This window comes from Panthera uncia, chromosome B4 (genome assembly GCF_023721935.1).
Source record: "Panthera uncia isolate 11264 chromosome B4, Puncia_PCG_1.0, whole genome shotgun sequence".
NCBI lineage: Eukaryota > Metazoa > Chordata > Mammalia > Carnivora > Felidae > Panthera > Panthera uncia.
Genome location: NC_064809.1, coordinates 78,087,006 through 78,108,228, shown reverse-complemented (window position 1 = coordinate 78,108,228; position 21,223 = coordinate 78,087,006).

Here is a 21,223-nt window from a genome sequence, read left to right as displayed (position 1 = left end):
CTGGGGATTCTTACTCTGGCAGAGATGGGGGGCAGGTAAAGACCGAGTGAGAAACCTCTCGAACCCTCCTGCTTACAGTTGGGGACGGGCTGAAGGCGTGGGAGGGGAAAGGTCTGGTCCTTGTCTCCTCGGCCTTTGTTTCCTTTCCCTGCCTCTGCTCTCCTACTTCCCCCACCCCCTCTGCAGCTGTAACATCTTGCTTTCCAGGTGCTGGCTCCCTCCTCTCTCAGCTTCTGTCTTTATTTGTGTCTGTGTTTTTTATGGTTTCTCCCCTTTGTCTACTGTATCGTGTGTGTTTTTCTCTTTCTTTGTCTTTTTCCTTCTCATTTCTGGTCTCCCCACCCCATGTTCTCCCCACCCCGTTTAAATTTCATAAGCAGCCTCAATTTGGACATTTAATTTCAACCCCATCAAATTATTATCTTTCTTGCAACAATCTGGGACTCTTTATGAGCTCTTTCTACCCCATGCCACCTCTGGAAACAGGTGCATCTCTTTCTGTGTATAATGTGATGCTCCCTCCCAGATGGGGAGAGGCGATACCTCATGCCTTTTCTCAGAAAAGCCTTGTGTGATCATTTGGTTATGAGCCAGGGAGAGAGGAAGAGAGGCTGAGAATTGGGCTGGCTTATAAATTTGGGGGCTGCTGAGATGCAAAGGTTTGGTATTATCGCTGCACTCCTTCCTTTCTTCCCCTTTCCTGCTGCTGCTGTTTTCTGGGGAAGGAAGCCGGCCGGCCGTGAGCTGCTGGCTGCAGCGAGAAAATTCAGCTTCTAGGTCTGCAGCGAGGGTGGGGGCGGGGGCAGGTGAGATCTGCAGCTCTGGAGAGGAGGACAGGTGAACTGAAGCCCCTGCCTATGTTGTGTGCGCCCAGGATGGACCGTTCCTTCCTTCTGTTTCCAACAACCATGCAGCACCTCTCTGCCGCCTGTTCCCCCTGATCCCTCTGCCCAACATTGGAACCTTCTGCTGCCTTACGTTTCAACTCCCAGAGACCTGGGCCTGACAGCGCCTTTGTCCTCTGTCATGTGCCCCCCTTCCCCTAGTTCCCTTCTCACCTTTCTGGTCTTATCTGCACAGGGACCTGGAAGGTAGAGGGGACAGAGCCGCCACGATGCTCCCAGGAGAGAGCAAGTCTGGCCTACTTGCTTCTCAAAGGTGCTGCGGAGGGTGGGGAAAACCTCTCCTGCTTTGAGACCAGGATACAGAGGATGCCCCTTCTTTCCATCTTTTCTCTGCCCTTCTTCCTTCTTCCTTTTTCTCCCGCTCGTTGTCCTTTCTCAGTTACTGTTTTTCCCTTTTCTCCTCTCCCCATTTTTATTTCCCTGTCTCTAGGAATACACAGCTAATAAGAAAGCTCACAGGAAGAAATTGAGAGAGAAAGTAAAATACAGATTTTTTCCCCCTCCTCCACTTTGCAGGTGGGGGGAAGGGGAGTCCTTCTCTTCTTGGGGACTGAAGCATCTCTCCATCCTCAACCCTCCTGATTTCTCTCAGCAATGATGACTAAAACAGGACTCTTAACCTTGAAAAGCAGTTCCTATTTTTAATTGGGTTGTTCATGATTTTGTATGTGAGAGAGACCCTTGTCATCCCCACAAAAACGGAGTCTGTTCTCTGTGTGGTAATTTTCTGTTAAAAATGTTAAGATAATCACTTGGTAATTTCATAACCCTCCTCGAGGTGATTGGAGACCGGATTGCAGTCCGGCTAAACCAACTGGATCCTTCCTTGTTTCTGTCTGAATTTTTCCTGCCTTTCAACATAGGAATAAAAACTTCCTTCCATTGGAAGTTTCTTGTTGCCCCACTCATCAACCTAATGGATCATGGGGGCAGGTAGAAACCATTTCCCTGATTCTCTCCACCACTCCTAAAAGGCAGGCCGAGCCTGCTGATAGAGGGAAGTGAGGGAGAGTGAGTGATCGAGTGTATTTACACCCACCTTGCTTTTTTCACTCAAGGCAGAGAAGAGGCTTTCCAGTTTGGATTAAGGAGCTGGGTCAGGTGTGGCTAGGGACAACATTGCTTGGTTAGAGGACACGGAAGAGGGAGAGAAGGAGGTACAAGGTTGTCCCCGTGAGGGGAATGAAATGAGGAAGGGTGGGGGATGAGGGGCTTGGAGGAACAGACGCTGGGGTGGGGGGGCGCGGGGGGCGTGTGTGTGCCAGAACCCAGATGCGAGGGGTGTGCAAGCTTACCGAGGGGCCTGCAAGGCCGCATTCTCTGCTCCAGGCAAAATGTCTTCTTCACCCAGACACAGACGGCTGGCACTTCACTTCTGAAGAGCTCTGGGCAATGAATCAACTTAGCATTTACCCTCATGTGTTCTGAGTTAGAATAGTCTTTGCTCTGAACTGGACGAGTGCCCTGAAAACCTAAAATATATTTTGATCACTTCAGGAGGCCCTTTGGCAGCAATGCTGAAGGGCTTTCATTTCTACCGGGCTGTGGGGGGTGGAGGGCCTGGAATCTTGACATTTCCTTCCCTCAATCCCCAATCCCGCTTCAAGTGGTCTCAGGAAGTGTATGAGGGGGACTGTGTATGGGGGAGGGGAGACTGGGGGTTGGCAGTACAGGTGTCTCAGGGGGGAACCCTAACGTGCCTTAGAAACTCCTCAGAACTGAGTAGCTATTGCTGTCTCCGAAGAGGAGCTGGGGCACACAGCTCCCCCTTCCTCCCAAAGAAATGGTAGGTCTGTGTGTCTATGAGAATTCAAAAAATACACTGTGCTCATGTGAATCTATGAAACCCCACTGGGTCCAAGTTGCAGCTAATGGAGGGGAAGCAATGGCCTAGGTAATTCAAGGTAGCAGATAATCCTCAACTTGGTTGATGAATATGATGGAAAGGTGCTTTGGATTGCACACCCGGGACAGGCCTTGGAAGGTGCTGTGCGGGCTTCTCTGGGCCACTAGAGGAAGAAATCCTCTAGTGGAGGAGGCAAACGAAAGCTGCTCTTAGCTCTGCACCAGGACAGCCATACAGATCAGAAGCAGAAAATTGCAGGCACTGTGTCCATTCAGGTGGAAAGGCAGGGAGGCAGAGAGGGCCTCAGGGAGAGCGTGCTATTGGAAGGCCAAACACACGAAGAGTGGCCTGCTAAAGTGTGCGCTGAGAGAGGTCAGGAAGCAATAGAAGCTCACAACTGACCTCATTCCAGAATTAGCCGAAGCACCAGCCCAGAACAGCCCCACTACGAGGTAGGGGGGGATCATTAAGTGAAAGTTCAAGTCAGGCTTCGTCATTCATAGGCTGTGTGATATTGGGCAAATTAATTTCCCCTTCTGGGTATCAGTTTCCTGGCATGGGGTGGGGGGTGGGGGGTGGGTACTCACCTCAAATGTTGAATAATGATTTCATTTTTCACAAAATATTTTGTCTTTTATTATAATAAAAGATTGATATAAGGAAACATTGGGAAAAGTGTAATTCTGTCATGTTAATATAATGAATACATGTTGATGTTTGTGTGTGTGCTTGACCAGATTTTGTCCATATGAGACAAATTCTCTCTTTTCTAAAAAACATATTTATTGGGGGGCGGGGCACATATGCACGAGCCGGGGAGGGGCAGAGAGAGGGAGAGAATCCCCCGCAGGCTCGGTGCTCTAACTCAGAGCCCTACGTGGGGTCCTATCTCCCAACCACGAGATCATGACCTGAGCTGAAATCAAGAGTCAGACACTTACCGACTGAGCCACCCAGGTGCCCCTATATGAGACAAATTCTTGTTTTTATGTAGTGTGTGGACCATTCTGTTTTTTGTTTTTTCACTTAACATCATAAAATAGTTCCAGAGCACTATGTATTGGTAACAATTACTGTTTAAAATGATCGTGAAGGTACTAGGTATGGATTCTAGCAGGATCCAGGGTCTGCAAGGCCCCCCTCCTACCCCTCTGGCCGTTTTATCTCAGCCTCGTACCTCTGTAGTGGTGGTTCCAAGGGTTCCCCTCTTAGCTCTTGTTCTCATCGCACTGTTTTCTCCTCCTGAGATAGTTCATCCACTCTCACCATTTCAGCGACTGCTTATGATAAGCACGACTGCTCATGACCCCCAGATCTATACCTCTGCACCTCAGTTATTTCTGTCTCCCCTGTACCCACATGCCCTCTGTTGCCTCCTCCTGAGCATCCTGGAGAGCTCTCAAAGCCAAGAGTTTTATCGATGGGAGTTCCGTGTCATCCCTGCCTTCTGGAGCTCACGGTCTAAGACATAGTTGGTGCTTGGGGAGTAGTCATTACAGACTTTCTGAAGGATGAACAGTGAATAAGGATGTGAACATAATTTAAAGAATGACATGATGTGACATCAAGAGAGATTGGATTTGTCTTCGTCATCACCAACAGGGGTGAAACTCACTGAGAATACCCAACACTGTTTGGCAAGACCTTCACTGCCCAGACTGTCCAGCTCTGGTCCCAGCTCCACAGTCCTACTTTCTGCACAGGACTGCCCTGCTCTCAATACCCTTATCACCGAGGCTGTCTCCGTGGTGGAGTTTGCGCATTATGTTCCTTGAAGCATCAGAAGGCGGTTTCTGAGTTTGGGATCTCCAAAAAATGGCTCATAAATCATTAGGGCCCTGGTGGGGAAGCACAGAGGACAGAGCCAGGGAATTGGAGGAAGATGATGAAGAGCTCCCTGAGGGGAACAGGTGAAAGCATTTGAGATGGAGAAAGGAAGGATTTCTGGAGGGTGAGAAGGATGGGAAGAGACCAACCTCAGAAGGAAGAGGAGAGAGGAAATGGGAGGAGAAAGAGTGGGTGCATAAAGGGAGAGGGAAAGAAAAGAGGAAACAGAAAAGTAAGAAAGGTGAGGTATGTAGGGAGAGGGGGAAAAGGCACTGCATGAGGGAGGGGCACCTGGGTGGTGTCCAGGCACCTCCTGGGCACCACGACAACCAAAGGAAGGTGATGAGAGTCTTAGCAGGGTCAATTTCAGCATGTCCTCCTGTCTGGGGGAGTGGGAGGAGAGGGCAGGGCATTCCAGTGATGCCCAGGCTCATGGATGTCACAATCCTTGACACACATGCGGGCACACATACGGCCTCCTGTAAGGTAACGGAGTTGCTGGTTGTCTCGCCCAGAAAATGCCTGTTTGGGACTCTCTGGGTGGGAGTGGGTTGGAGCCCTATGTGAATTCCCTCCATGTTGGGCACACCCCTCTCTGGTGTGAAGCTGAATCCAGGCTGCATCTCCTGATGGGATAGGACCTGGTGTATGTATCCAATGGAAAGTCAGTGTTAAGAATGAAGGGTCTTGGGGCTCCTGGGCGGCTCAGTCCGTTGAGCGTCTGACTCTTGATTTCTGCTCAGGTCCTGATTGCAAGGTCATGGGATCGAGCCCCATGCCAGAGCACGGAGCCTGCTTAAGATTCTTTCTCCCTCTGCCTCTCTCCTCCGCTTGCACACACGTTTTCTCTCTCTCTGAAATAAAATAGATAATAAAATAAATAAAAAATGTTAAGAAGAAGAACAACAAAGAAGGGTCTTGTCATCAAGAAAGTTGAGACCAGATGGGAAATAGGGCTGGTATGAGGGAGGCCCCGGCCTGAGGTAGGGTGAACCCTGGGCAGAGTCAGAGGGACGAACATTTAATAAGACAAGCATCCAGCAGAAAGAGCTTTCCATGCACTGAATGCATTTACACTTCACAACTCAGAGTTACACCCTTTGCGATCTGTCCCAGGCGTCAGTCGATTAGTGGTAAGAGCTGGGTCCGGAACCCAACTCTACCTTCCCCAGAATTCCCCATTGTGTTCTGTTCCCAGAAGTTTTTTGCCTGTGTCCTTCCCAATGCTGGGATGCCTACTGAATGCAAGATTGTTCAAAATCAAGGGCAGGATGGGCAATTGGGTGTGGAGGAGCCTGCTATAGATGGGCCAAGGGAGCAGCAAAGCCACAGGAAAAAACAGGAGGCACGGGCGGAGGGGGGGGGGGATCGGGTGAGGGGAGGGGAAGCACACCAAGACAAGCCTGGGAAGGGACGATAACAACAGCAGAGGGGGCTGGGGATGCTGATTCAGGCAGTTTTCAGAAGATGGCCCAGAAGGGTCTCCTGCCTCTCTAAGGTGTCAGGCAGTCTGAGGTGATTTGGGGTTTTTTGCTGCCCCCTGGTAGCCATCGAGGGAACAGCAGTGAGGACCATCAAGCCCATAAGTAGGTAGGCCTTCCACCCTTCAGGGTAAATGTCTTGCTGTCCCACAGGTTCTGGCAGAATGCTTACTGGTGAAATCCGAGGCCCTGGAAACCTCAGTCCTTTACACTTTTTGAAGTGGGATCATTACTGGAGGTGCTCTCCTCCCCAAGGGAAGGGGCAAGATGGATCCTCGTATCATCTGCCTGCAATGACACGTAGCGAGCATTTCCTGAAATATTGCGTTCAATCATTATGAAGTCCCTATTAAGTGGTCAATATTATTTTCATGATTCCCAGTTGAGGAGATAGCTTCAGAGGAAGGAAGTTGCTTTTCCAAGGTCAAGCAGCAATAGAGTTTGACCCTAAATCTCTGGACTCTGAGTCCAGTGCTCTCTCACTGCACCAACTCTCCACTCATCCTCCTGGTTTCTCACCTCTCACAATCTTAGGGGTGTTTGGACCAAAAAGGAACTGGAGAGGGAGGAGGGACTCTCCTGTGGGCTCACAGATATCATGTAAGGGATGGCACTCAGCAGAGTCCTGAGTGTCTATGTGTGTCATATTCCACACATACAGAGTGCCTGGGAGAATCACAAGCTTCCTTCCTTCCTTCCTTCCTTCCTTCCTTCCTTCCTTCCTTCCTTCCTCATTCAGTATTTCTGAGCATCTCCTGGGTGTCAGGTTGTGTGCTTCGGAACTGGGACACAGCAATGAACAGACATGGTTTCTGTCTTAACTGAGAGAACCCCGCAATCTGGTGGGTGCAGCTACCCAAACGTGTATGCGGGAGATATCATTAGAAGTTTCCAGAGATGAGAGAACTTAAGGAGCTCTCCCCAGAGCTCCCAGAGGGAACGCTTTAGCACCCATTTAAGCGTGTTTGTCAAACAAACAACAGGGAGGGGCAGTCCAGGTGGAAACAAGGCACTGGGAAAGGCCAGGCTGAGGGAGCGCTCATGAGTTTAATGGATCCCCTGCAGTTTTGTGTGCCTGGGTCTGGCTACAATGCAGGTGATGAGGCCAAGCTAAAAAGAGACGCTGGCAGAATGTGAGGGGCTTTCCCCTGGCACGAGTGAAAAATATAAGCTCTATTCTGCTAGCCTCGGGAGTCCACGGAGTTTTAAGCTCTCGACCGCAATCAGACCTATTTTTCAGCAAGGGACCCCCGGAGGCAGGACTACCACCTAGGAGACGACACACTGGCGCCGGCAGGAAAATCTGGCCAGAAGCCCCTGGTCCGAAGGCCGCAGAGACAGGTGAATACATTCAGGACACAAGGAGCCGATCGAGTCCCAGAGAGACGAAGGAACCGGGAACAGGGGTTTCAGGCTTGGCCTGCGGCAGTGCGACGCAGACAGAAGCCCAGGAGGTGGCGCGAGCCGGGGTGGGGGAAGGCGGGAAGGGCAGGGCTGCGCCGGCCGCAGCGCCGGGAGCCGTGAGAACCCTCCGGCACCTGGGGCGTCCAACAGGGGCGGCGGACGGGTGTGGAGAGAGCGCCCGCCCCGCGTGGGGCCCGCTTGCCCGGAGCCGCCCGCCACGAATTTATGGCCCAAAGCCGGATGCAGCTGTGCGCAACTGGGTATGCAAATATATGCAAATGCACACTGCCCGAGCCCGGTTGCTGGCGGCTTCAAAGGCTGGGGGAAGGGGCGCGGCGTCGTTAGGGCTCTTCCGCTCCCCAAAGGAGTTCAGACATGGGGTGGGAGGCATCTTCCCTGCCCAGACGGTCCCATCTCCGGACCCTGACAGTCTCTTGTAACGAACGTGGGGTCCCCTCCCTGTGCCCATGGTGACCTTGTGCAACCACCCCATCCCCCAGCCTCAGGTGCGGTTAGAGGGACGGCCCCAGGCAGCGCCGGCACTACCTGAGCCCGCCTGCTGGCGAGAGCTTCCTTCCCCGTCTGTGAACCGGAAGGAGCCGCTGGGCAGGGAATGATAATCCCACACCCTCCCCAGCCTCAGAGAGGTCTCTCTCAGGGAAGGGGAGGGTCCGAAAGCCTGTCTTCTTTCATTCCTTCTTTGCGATCTGTCCTTCTGCTTCCCATCCACTTCTAGAGAACTCCTTCCGGAAGTCTAACCACAGTCACACTTGCTACGGTTTCTGTGTTATTTCTCATGATTTGGCGAGAAGACTCTATTCCGTAAATTCCACTTGTTGGGCTTTGAGGGTGTGGGAATGGGGCGAAGGATTACTAGGCACAGCTAGCCACCAAGCCTCCCCCCCCCCCCGGGGGAACAAGTCTCTACCCCCAGGCTAGACCTAGAAGGGACTCTGGGTTGGGGACTGCCATCTCCGCTCTGGCCCCCTTTCCTTGCTGGCTCTTCCCACAGCAGCCACAAGGGGTCTTCCTTGCGCTAAGAATGGGAATCCTGCGCCTGGGTCGAGCGCTGGCGGGGGCTTCCCGGTGGAGTGTCCTCTAGACTGCGATCCCCGGGCATCAGACCCGCAGGCGTCCGACCACCCCCGCCCTACCCCGGTGGCTTCACCCAGTCGCGGACGACCTTCAGCTCTCTTACCCCGCGCTCCGGACTGGAGACCCGCACTCTTGGATCTCCTGCTTCTTCCTTTAAGCCCAGGGAGCAGCCAGAGGGCTGGGAGTCGAGGCGAGGAACTCGGGTTGGACACATAGTAGGCGCTCAATAAATGGTTTTGAGATGAATGAATGTGGTGGCTGTGTCCTGTTCAGTAGCTGGGGGAGGACGAGATGACCTAGATGCGGTTGAGCAGGACTCTCACAAAACGGGAGGGCTCCACAGAGGCGGGGCCATTCCCTCCCCGGAGAAACTGAGGCCATCTATGGGCCCTGGCGCGTGGGACTTGGATATTCGTACCGTTGGGGAGGTACTGTACTGAGATGGAGAAATTGGAAGGGAGGGGGCAGCCAATCAGAAAACAGCCTTGGATTACCTTGACAATGAAAGGCAGGAGAAAAAAAAAAAAAAATCGGCCCCTAAAGAAGGCCTTGTCAGGAAGGGGAAATGGGATGTCAGCGTGGTTGAGGGCTGGAGGTTTGCATTAATTAGCCAAGGGGAAGAAAGTTAAAGCACTCACTTTCTTCCGTGAGGACAGAATTTGTCAGGTTGAGCTACAGCTGCAGCAGGAGGAATGGTGGTCAGACACTAAGCAGGACTTCCCCCGTTGGAATCAGACAGGGAGTGGTGGTCGTGTGAGGGAAGGACGACATCGTTCGCGGGGCTGGAGGCGAGTTACCTGAAACCCCCGACAGCGGTGGTGGGGCAGGTGGGGACAGGAGAGAGAATATAGAAAGTTAAAGGTTAGACGCAGGCAGAAGAAACCTAGATGGAGGCGGCTGCCCTTCCCCCCACGGAAGAGGCTGCGGGGCTCGAGTGGTAGGCGGTGTCCCACCAGGTGCTCTCACTCTGACCGCCCACCGGGACAGACGCCCGGGTGGCCCAGAGACCAGCCCCCCCCCCCCCCACCTCGCCCCTTGCCCGAGGCTTGCCGGGGCCCAACCTCAACCGGATGGGACAAGCAGTGTCTGGATGAGCCCGAGTCTCCGACCGCCCACCGGCGGCTCAGACCTCCTCAGAGGTATTTGCACGTGGGCTCCGGTGGCACCTCACCCGCCCTCCCACCACTTTGACACGCGCAGGGCACTGCCTGAAATGTCCGCTCTGGACCCCTAGGGAAGGGGTCTTTCAGGAAGCTCGTCCTACTCGTGCCAGGCAGACCAGGAGTCCTCTAACTCCTCCAGTTTGTTTCCCTGGGTGACCCTTCATCTGTGAACTGGGACCACACCTTGATCAGCACACAGTAGGGACACAAATATAGCCGGGGGGGGGGGGGGCGGGGGACGCCTGGTTTTAAGTCTTGCACTTACTGACCGTGTGACCTCGGTTTGAAGCCTCCATTGCCTCATCTGTGACATGAGGATGTAATCCTGTCCTGTTCACTTCCCAGGCGGTTGAAAGGAGGACTTTGTGAAGCAATGAAAGTGATAGCATTTTTTTTTAACGTTTATTTATTTTTGAGACAGAGAGATAGAGCATGAACGGGGGAGGGTCAGAGAGAGAGGGAGACACAGAATCTGAAACAGGCTCCAGGCTCTGAGCCGTCAGCACAGAGCCCGACGCGGGGCTCGAACCCACGAACTGCGAGATTGTGACCTGAGCTGAAGTCGGACGCTTAGCCGACTGAGCCACCCAGGCGCCCCAAAGCATTTTGTTTTATGCAAATTGTGAGCTGTGGGAGCTCAAGCCGCGCAGACCCGCCGTGCATTGGCATAGGTCACACACACAAGTTGAGGCTTTGGGAGGTGCCAGGTCCCGTCCCGGTCCTTGGAGGCGATCAAGGCAAAAGCTGGAGAGCCAACTGTTGGCGATGCTAGACAGGGAACCCAAGAATGAGACGGGTGGTCCCCAGAACTGACCGTCCCAGACCTAGGATCCGATTCTCCAGGGCAGGACGCTAGTTTTCTGGGGGATTCTGGGCGCAGCCCCAGAAACCTGGAATGGGAGACCCCACAGTAGGAGAACCGAGTCGCGGCTTCCAGGCCCGGCCCCCAGCAGAGGGCGCCCAGGCCCGTACACCCAACTCGCTGCCGCCCTCGCTAGGTCCGGCCCGCCTCCCGCACGCCCTCTGCTGGCCACCTGGGGCACCGCCGCGCGCCCCCCTCCCCTGTGGTCACCACTTGGGCAGGTTTCTGCATACCTCCGTTCTCCTGGCCACACCCCCCTGCTGAAACCGGACGGAAGCCAGACGTCCTACCCTCTAGCCAGACTACCTCTAGCTACCTCTATTCCTCAGCTCTCAGGAGGAGGGTCCAGTTCCAATCCACCCCTTGGAAGTGTGGGTTCATTAAAGTCCCAGGTTTCCTGCCATCGCCGCACACACGCTGGACAGGAGGCAATAGTGAGGAAAATCTCAGCAGCCTCTGCTTACAGCCTTTTTGTGACTTACGGAGGCTTGAAATCCAACCCTCCTGCTCCCAGCCCCCTGGCCACCGCCTCATCCCCACTGTCAGTCCTTCAGGATCTCCCAGCCTGGACATGCTTCATCCTTCTAACCGGCCCCTCTGCCTACCTTCTCTCCTCTGCACCTTCCACATTCTTTTTCTAAAACACAAATCAGTGCAGATCACTCTTCTACTTAAACCTCTAGTAGCTCCCCTGCTCTGGGCACCTGCATCCTTTGCCATCTGGCTTCACATCTCATCAGGTTACCTCCTTGCCTCCCAGCTCACAGTTCTCCAAACACTTCCTGCTCTTCTGAGTCTCTGTACATACTTTCCATTATCTCTTGGCAAATTCCTACTCATTCCTCAAAGCCCAGTTCGAATGTCCCCTTCTTTCTGGGACTTTTTCTCTGACACCCCCAGGATGTTCTTGTGCTCCCATGGATTTCATACACACCTCTTTTTTTAGGGCACTTATCCTGGGACATTTACAAGTCTGTTTTCCCCCACAAGTATTTGATCTCCTCTAGGGCAAGTTCTGGTTTTTATTTGTCCTTGCACATGCTGGCAGTTCAATATAGGTCTGTTTGGTGAATGACCAACTGGTGTTTCAGCTTCTCCAGTCATGGAGAATCGATGTCTTGTTTCTGCCTCTGGGCCTGGAACATGGCAGGGATACCTCTGCCTGTTTAAAGACTGATTGGGCTCCCTCACCACCAGGGTGGGCTTCGGCTTCCCTTCCCAACCCCAGGAGATCAGCTGTCCCTCTTTCACCCTGTTCTTTGCTCCCCTCCCTACTGGGAGGGGGGTGCTCCAGACCCTCTGGAGACCCAAATCTAAGTTCTGTGCAGGGCTGTTTCTCAAGAGCCCGGAAACAGACGGTAGGGGGAGGCTTCTCCCTCCTGCAGAGACCCAGAGATACCCCGCTTCTTCTTGGACCCCACCCCAAGTCAGTCCACCCCCACCGCAGCGCTCACTCAGTCCTTGCTTGTCTAGCCTGGGGCTTGGGGGCAAAATCATAAATTTGGGAGACAAGAGGCGAGATAAAGATCATTTGTTGAAAATGGTGTCATCAATCATTTGCTGGAGAGAACACATCCACGAATTCCCCAAACCTGGGTGCTCAGCTCCCCCCACCAAGCTTCCTGTTGTGCCCCCTCTCCCCGCAAAAAGGGTAACCCCACCCCCACCCCCCAGACCTCCCTGGTCAGCTCCTTCCAGGGCCTGAGGTTGCCAGGTCAGTCTGTTTCAGCCCTTCTGCCCTTCCGCATTCTCAGAAAGCCTTCAGGCGCTCTCCTCTCCCACCTTGGTAGGGTCTCAGGATGGAAAAGACCCATCCCCCACCCTTCCCTGCCCATATTAATGATCACATTTCTGAAATAGCCTGGAGGGGAGATTCCCAAACTCCTAGTTGCAGAGTTTCGGGCTGAGGATGAACAGATAAATAATGGCTTGCCAAATTAATTAATTATTTTATTAGCCTGAGTAATTATTAATCAGGTCATTAATCACCCAGCTGTGCACTATGAATAGTAATTGCATTGGTGGCGGCGGGGGGGGGGGGGGGGGGGAGAGGGGGACAGCGGTGGAGCAGGTTACGGCTCTAGGGCCTGGCAGCATCTGGACCTTCTCCTGGCCCTGGGAAGATTTGGGAAGGTTTAGAGGCCCGAACTTTCTCCCTACCCTCACACTCATGCTTGGAGACTAGGAACTGAACAGGGTTTACCTGGATCCCTTTGCAAGGGCAGGCATCAACTTCACCCTTCTCCTCACTTCCGGGGTTCAGACTGCTGCAGGACACAAAGGCAGGGACGTGCGCACAGAGGTGAAAGGGAAATGAAGAGAACTTTTACTTGCAGGTGTGTGTGTGTGTGTGTGTGTGGACATGGTGAGACTAGGGCAGATGTGATGGGGAGACCGAGACAGAGGCAAGTCCTGAATGTGCCAGATGTCCCACAACGTCAGTCTGACCGGTCAGTTGATATGTAAGGGCAATGTTGCGACTGACTCAAAGTTTTGCCTTTGAACCTGACGCTTTGGGATGGTGTAGATGCCACCAAAGAGAAGTAGAGGAGGGAGAAAGGCCGAGGTAAGACACAGTCAGAGGAGAGGAAGGAGGAGGGCAGGATGGAAATGGTTCTTTATCTTTCCCACTTCTGAATCTTTCCCCTTGGCTATTTCCTGGGACTCTGCCTACTGCTCCTATGGGGTTGGAGGGAGGGGGGATGGGAGAATAAAGGGAAGGGGAAGCAGTGGTAGATTATACTTGCCCTTGGCACCAGGAAGTGATCCTGTATCCTCTCCATCTGCTTGCTGTTTAGCGATCCTATCAACTCCTACCTTAGCTCTTGGGCCCCTTCAGATAGCAGTAAACTCCTGTTCCTCGTGTTGTCCCTCTCCCAAATCCTCTTTCTCCCTGGGTCAGGTGTTCCCAGGTCCCCTTTCCCTTCCCCACTCACTTGGGGAGGGGTCAGTGATCTTGTTTTTAAGCCTCCCTCTTGATAGCCCATTTCACTTCTGTTTAGGGTGAATTTCACTCTATTTACAGAAGGTCCCGCTTTGTTTATGACCTGCTTGGGGTCAGTTTCATTTTTGTGTCTCCAGCCTCTTTCCCATGCACTGTGTGTTTATTCCTCCTCTTGGTGCCCTCCTTGCAGGCCCTTCCCTAAGGCCCCATTCTGAGAGGGTGCAGGGGAAGGGAGGGCCTGAGGCTGAGAACCTGGACCCTGCCGTTTGAAGAGATGTTGGGGATGAGATGGGGCTCTGGAGGCGGGTGGTGGTGGCTCTGACTCCTGGTCTGGGGAGGGCGAATGGAGGGATACCTACTGAGGAACAGGAACCAGGTAGAGGGCCCCTGGGTCGTGAGAAGGTCTTTCAGGAGAAGAGGCCTTACATGCTCAGGCCACTTGGTTGGGGAGCAGGCTGCCGTGAGAACATGGACCCCCATACTCCTCCAGCCCTGGCCCCCTGGAGGGCCTGTCCACTGCACATCCCTGTTCAGTGTATCCTCACTGCAGAGCTCTGGGGTCAGGCGCAGGGGCAGCTTCTGACAAGACAGAGCCTGTCCTGACATAAACACAAACACGGGGCCTGGAACCAGCTTCTTGTTTGGAATTCTTGATGGCTGGGGGGTGGTGGTGTTGGGGAGGGGCCTGCTGGCGGGAAAGGAGTTGGGGTGGGGAGGGAAGACCTACTGGAGGGTCTAGGGGCACAGAAAGAGGGGACTACAGCCCTGCAGCCCTTGAAGTTGCTCAAGGACTTGTTGCCGACTTTGAGGAAAGGTGCAGCATCCAAAGTCCCCTGAGATTGACCAACCTTTGCACGAAACAGTAGTGGGCACGGTGGGTGAGCGGAGGGTGAGAGATCTGGGGATTCTCAGCACCGCGGGGTCAGGAGGGGGGAAGGTAGCCCGTCTCAGAGTTACAAGTTCTTCCTCTTGTCTGACTTCCACCCCTCTGGCTGTCAGGGACTGGGGGGGGGGGCGGGGGGAGAAGGGGGGGGGTAGGGAGGGCAGGAATGTGAGTGGAGGAAGCAGGTTCTTTGCTCTTCCCGGCAGCCTATTATCATCACCAGTTGTTCATCTCAGCCAGGTTCTGAGTGTTATCTGGAAGACACTCCAGGGAACCAGCTCCAGTTCTGCTGGAGTTTTTTATCTTGCCTGCAGACAGACTCAATTAACCTCTTCCCATCCTCAGTGTGTGTGTGTGTGTGTGTGTGTGTGTGTGTGGGAAGGGAACCCTCTGCCCATCCCTAGCAGCCCCGCTTTCCTGTGTCTTTGGGGGCATCACGGACATTCTTCTTTCTCCATGTTCTCTCCTGTCCCCCGTCTTTGTCAGGCTGCGACATGGCTGCAGAGGAGGTGTTGTGTATTTTCTCTCCCTCCCTTCCCCTGAACCATCTCTCTGTATCCCTGGGAAGCCCTTCCCCAAGACCTTCCTTCATGTCTTCTCTGCCATTCCGTTTCATCTGCCCCAACTTGTCCTTAGAACCCAGGCATTCTAGGGGTGCCTGGGTGGCTCAGTCGGTTAAGCGTCTGACATCGGCTGAGGTCATGATCTCACAGCTTGTGAGTTCCAGCCCCCCGTCAGGCTCTGTGCTGACAGCTCAGAGCCTGGAGCCTCTTCAGATTCTGTGTCTTTCTCTCTCTCTCTCTCTCTCTCTCTCTGCCCCTCCCCCGCTCACACTCTGTCTCTCTCTGTCTCTCAAAAATAAATAAACATTAAAATTAAAAAAAAAATTTTTTTTAACGTTTATTTATTTTTGAGACAGAGAGAGACAGAGCATGAACGGGGGAGGGGCAGAGAGAGAGGGAGACACAGAATCGGAAGCAGGCTCCAGGCTCTGAGCCATCAGCCCAGAGCCCGACGCGGGGCTCGAACTCACGGACCGCGAGATCGTGACCTGAGCTGAAGTCGGACGCTTAACCGACTGAGCCACCCAGGCGCCCCTAAAAAAATTTTTTTTTAAAAGAACCCAGGCATCCTAGTCCTAGACTCCAATTTCAAAACTCCTCTGGTCTCTATTGCCCTTGGTCCTTTTATGGATTCTGTAGAGGTTTTTCCAGATACTTGGAACGCTGGAGAGAACCTCCTGGCCTGCCTGGTCGTCCTCTCCTTCCAAAGCTTCTGGTTTCTCAGTAGCAGAGGGAAGAGGAGTGTGCAGTTCTCCCCACTGCCAGCAGAGGGCGACACACTCAAGCCCAGGTCGAGGGTGTGGAGGTGAGGGGTCTGAGGTGGGGCCCGCTGTGAGGAGAGGTAGGACAGAGGAAGCTTGCAGCATAGGGACTGGCTTGGGGGCAGAATTAGCAGGAAATTCCTAGGACCCTAAATGGGGTGGGAATCTTTACTTTTTGCCGTATGTACAAAATCTATAGTAGCTAATAATATTGGCTACGGTTTGAGGCACTTTATACAACATGTCAGAGTCTCAAAATAAGCATGAGGTCCTATTATTTTCATTTCACAGAAGGCTAAACGGAGGCTTGGAAAGGTTAAATCACGTTAGGGCATGTGCCCAAGGTCACACTACAAGGAACTGGCAGCACTGGGATGTAGTGGTCCTTGGGAGGTGGCCCATGCCTGGGGGTCTGCCTCCTCCCCAGACATGCAGTAAGGAGCCTGGAAGGGGCCCTGTGGCGCCCACCCAGCCCCCTCCTTCCGGCACCCAGCAGGGTTCAAAGGAGGGGTTGGGAGGCTGGGCGGGGGACCCCTGCCCCCACAAGCCTCCCTCAGCCTGGCCAGATGCCTTTGGGGCCTGGAGACAAGAGCTGGAGAATGGGACTGCCATAAACAGTGTCCGGCCGCACCGTGAGGCTGTAAAACCAGCCGGGCAGAGGCTGGAATGTGGAGGGATCCAGGAAGGATTTTCCGGCCTGGGTCTGGCCTGATAGCATCTTTGGGGCCCTGGGGTCAAAGGGGAGCCCGCCTCCCTCCCCTCCCTCTCCTGGCCATCCTGCTGTCTCCCTACCCCTTTCCTGCCCCCTCCCCTCCCACGTTCCTGTCGCTTAGTCCATGTGTCTCTACCTCTACTTGGTCCCTCTCAGCCCCTCTGAGCATTGGTATATCCCATCCCCACCCACCCCTGCGAGCCCGTTGGCTGTGTAATTTTGCGACTTTTTTTGCCTCATTCCCTTCATCTGTAAAATGAGGAATAGTGCTAGTACCGATCGTAGAGGATAAATGAAGTAATATTTGCAGAGCACTTAGAACAGTGCCTGGCTCCTATTAAGTGCTACCTGTCTGTTAATAAAATAAAGATCAGTGTGTTCCAGTTTTCCTTCCTGCCCAGGGATCCGGGTGCGCCAGTGGGCTTTCTTCTAATTTCTTCTCACAGCCTTCACTGGGATCTTGGAAGGGAAGCAGCTGAGGGGAAGGGTGGCTCTAAGGACAGGGTGCATGCTGGATGTCCCCACCAGTCCCCACCCTAGGCCTGGCTCTGCGGGCCAGGCGGCCATCCCTCCTCCAGCCAGCAGGGGGCAGCAGACGCCCGGACTGTGTGATGCCCAGGAAAGGATGTCCCTCAGCTACCTGGCCCTGCTGAGCGAAGGGGCCAAGGAGGGTGTGTGTCTGGGGCAAGGCCAGGTTGATTCCTGGGTGCTTCCCTCCTGCCCATACCTCCTCTCTGTGTGTGAGGGTGAGGGAGGGAGGAGGGTATCTTGCCCTGTCCGTTACTATGTTGTGACATGTTTGGGGGCAGGTGTATGCTTTGGAATGTACCGGAACCACGGTATCAGCATGTTATAGCCAGAAGGGACTCCGACATTGTCTAATGGTCCAATTCTCTGCTTCAGATGAGGAGATCGAGGCCCAGAGAGGGCAAGCTACTTGTTCAGGCTTGCACAGTGAGTTAGTGGCACAGCTTTCAGACTCCCACTCTGTTGCTCTTACTAGTGCGCGTGCGTGTCGGCACGATCTACGTGTGTGTGCCGTTCCGTTCAAAAGCTTGGGCTTCAGAACAAGGGTCTGCTCGGTTCCCAGCCCCTGGGGCTGCCTCTGGGAAGTGGTCCTGCCCGCTCCTCCCCTGGCTCCCCTTCCAGGAGGCTCTGCCTCAACCTTTTCTTCATGGCCTTCTTCCCCAGAATCTGGATCTCCAGAGATTGAAGCTCCTGTAATAATAGCAGCCAAAACATTTGTAGAGCCACAGGCATCAGACCATTTAACTACTTAATCCTTCCACAGCCTTACGAGGGAGGCACTCTTGACTACTCTCAATTTACATATGAGGACGCAGAGGCACAGAAAGGTCAGAGGCCTGGCCCAAGAGCACACAGCGAGCAGGTAACCAGGCTGTCCCGAGGAAGCTCCAAGCACTGAGCGTAATGTATCCTCCAGTGGCGCAAGCCCTAGCCCCGCTACCCTGACTGCTGAGTGCTCCCCGCATGCCAAGCGCTGTGCCAAACACTTTTCTCTAGGCATGGGCTCTCATCCCCGCGACGGCCCTGCGAGGTTGATTGCATCACCCCTACTTTGCCGAGAACAGAAGTTCAGTTAGGAAGCAGAGGAGGCACACCTCTGCCTGCGCTCTGTCTGGCCCCATGTGAAACCCGCACACTTAGCCATTTGCTGGCACAGCGCTCTCAAACTTTACATCACCTGGGGATCTTCTTAAAATGCAGATTCCGGTTCAGGAGGTCTGGGGCAAGGCCCAGGATGCCGCATTTCTGTAAGCTCCTTCCAGCGGTGCCCATGCTGTTTGTGCGTGGATCATACTTGGAGCGCTAAGGGTCTATGGATCCTCCCGATCTCGGCATTATGGGCTTTCTCTGGGCCTCGGTGTCCCCATCTGTAAAAGAGGAGGATCCAATCCGCAAGTCCGGATTCTTAGTTCAGGGACTTTCCATCCCCACCCCCCTATTATCACTAAGCATTGCCACCCCGTGTCCCAGGGTGGAGGAAGTGAAGGGTGTCTTAAAGACCTCGTGGTGCGCCCTGTTTTCTAGCAGCTGGGAAAACTGAGGCCCTGGGGGCGGGGGGCGGGTGTCCTTTCTCAACATTACAAAGCACATTTGTGGCAGATGTGGAACTGAAACCCACGTCCCTGACTCCCAGTCAGGTGCTCTGCGCTCTTCCTGAAAGGGCCTCGGGTGCTCTAGGAATCCACAGGGAGTCCAAACCACTGGGCAGTGAAAGGGCTGGGGGCTCCCACGAAGGGCCGCGTGAACCCTTATTAAGCCCTTATTAAGTAGCTTCGAAAGGGAAATTGAGGTACCTGGAAGCAGGTTGCCCTCCTTTCCCTGGCACCATCCCATCTGCCTTGGTTTCTTTCTCCTTCTCTCCTCCCTCTCTGCTTCCTGCTGTCCCTACTCCCTATCCACTCGTGCCATCCCAGCCCGCCAGTATCCAGAGTCACAGGTGTGACTGTGAATGGTCATTGACCAATTTGCACCAACAGCCCCACTCTCCCTTTCTCTGGCTCGGTCTCATCTTCCCATGCTCCGTGCCCTCCAGCAGCCCTTCAGCAGGGACAAGCCCCCTGCGGCTGGCAGAGGGGGACCTGTCTGCCTGGCAGGGTCTAGAGAAGGAAGGTGAGTCCCATCCAGGCAGGGATGGTCCTCCTGCAGAAGCCAGGCTGGAGGGGGGCCCCCAGAATTTCACCCCTGCATTCAGTGGCAATATTCAGGTTGATCTCTCTCTCGGCCTTTGGCAGGGGTTGGAGCACACATAACCCTTGGTCTTTTCATGCTACTGACAGTCTGGTCTCCAGAGGGGTCTGCTGACCTCACACGTCTATCTAGAGGATGAGTGAGACAGCCACCCGCCAAGGAAGCCCCGTAGCAGAGCGGGGTCCTGCTGCTCTCTCTTGGTCCCTGCACAAGACTGAGGAGGGACTGGGAGCCAGGGCATCTGGTTCCTGGCTTCCTGTAGGACTCAGACTGGAGGGAACAGGAGCAAGCAAGCCTCCTCCTGGCCTTTCCCCAGGGACTCTACGGAAGTTTCTGCCGCCTGGGCAGAGGCCAGGAGGGATTGACTGATGGAGTCATTCATTCTACAAATGCCTATTGAATACTTTCCTTGTGTTAGGTGCCAGGATGGACATCACACACTCAGGCCCAACTCAGATGCTGGTGAAGAAAGAGAAGGGGTCTGTTCCTGCACTAGAGAGTGGAAAGGAGGCCTCAGCAACATCAGGACTGAGAGGCAAGGCCAGGAAGATCTTTCCTGGAGTCAGGGACTGAGGAGGCACGGAGAAGTGAGAGGCCCTCCCTGCCTGCACGTGTGGGGTCCAGTGTGCAGCCGGTGACCTAGGCAGGTGGCTGTGCTTCTCGGGGCGTCATTTCCTTTCCCTGAAAAATGATAGTGTGAGACGAAGTCAGCAGTTCTCAGGTGCTGACTCAGAAACACTGGGGGTTTGGTGTGTGTGGGGGTGCAGGTTAGAATTCAGATTCCCAGGCCCCTCTTATCCAGGAGCTCTGGGGTCTGGACCTAGTCCTGTTTCCCTAAGCCTGCCATGGTCCTGATAGGCAGCCAGCGATGGGTCGTGGAGCTAGGAGGCTGGAGGACCTCCCTGATTCCCTCCCTCCCTGCCTCCCTGCCTCCCTGATTCACTCGCTGGCCTGTAATTGTGAGGAAGCACTGTGCTCGACTCTTGACAGTGCTGGATATTGGCTGCATTCGCTTAGATCCCCGACAGGCACTATTGGCTCCAGGAAAGGAAACCCAGGAAAGAAAGACCAGAGCTGTTAAGTGAGACAATCCTGAGCTCCGTAGGTCCCCGCTTCCGGCCTGTGGCTTTTTTCTCCACTCTCTCTGTGCTGGTTTCTCTTTGTGGACGAGACACTTCCCTTTTCCATCTCCTGCCATGTCCCCTTCCTCTTCCTTTCCTCTCTCGTCCTGTCATTTCCAGTTTCTAATAATCTAAAATATTTTCAGAGGATGTCCTCATCGACCTGGCCCCAGTGTCCCCAAACGACCCTGTCGTTTGCACCAAGTCCCTCCTCCAAGCGGTGTCCAATATTCCTTGCTCCTTCCTCATAGATGGGGAGGAGAGAGGGTCTGAAACACCACCTTGCCGACTCTCACCTGTCTTATCTGACTCCCCCTTGCCTCCTGCTCCCTCCCTCTCATCCATCCTTCCTTCCTCTCCAGGTTTCAGAATTGTTTGGTTTATGACCAAGGCAAAGAGCCAGAATAATGGAGCCAGCCTCTCCAATCCCAGCTGGAAGGATTGAGGTTAGATGCCTGGAAGAACTTCCAAATAGCCAAAGGGAGCAGTCCTGGAAGGGGGCTGTGGGTCCGGGAGGAAGCCTGGTCTCTGTCCAGGTTTATGACCCTCTTCTTCTCCCTAGTTCCTCTTCTTCACACCCCCCACCAAGTCCCTATGGGGTGACTCTGTACCTGACCTCTTCATGGACGTTGGGGGAGGGCTTGGTGGTCATGGGTTCCTCAAGACCCCACTGGTCTCACGGTCCGCTCCAGCCATCCCCCATCACGGAGGGTCTGCGGGGGGTCATCCTCTCTGTGGAGCTAGGGGTGTGAGGGGCCCTGTCTGGGGATGTGGGCATGCCTGTGGTCCCTGTGTGGTCAACCCTTGCCTGGGAGCTGCAGAGGCCCCATCGTCCCGGGGTTAGCCATTGGGTGTGATGAGCTCAGGGCTGCAGACTGGGCCTTTCTCAGAAGGTGGGGCACCAGGGTTTGCCCCTCACTGGGTCGGTGCTCCCCCACCCC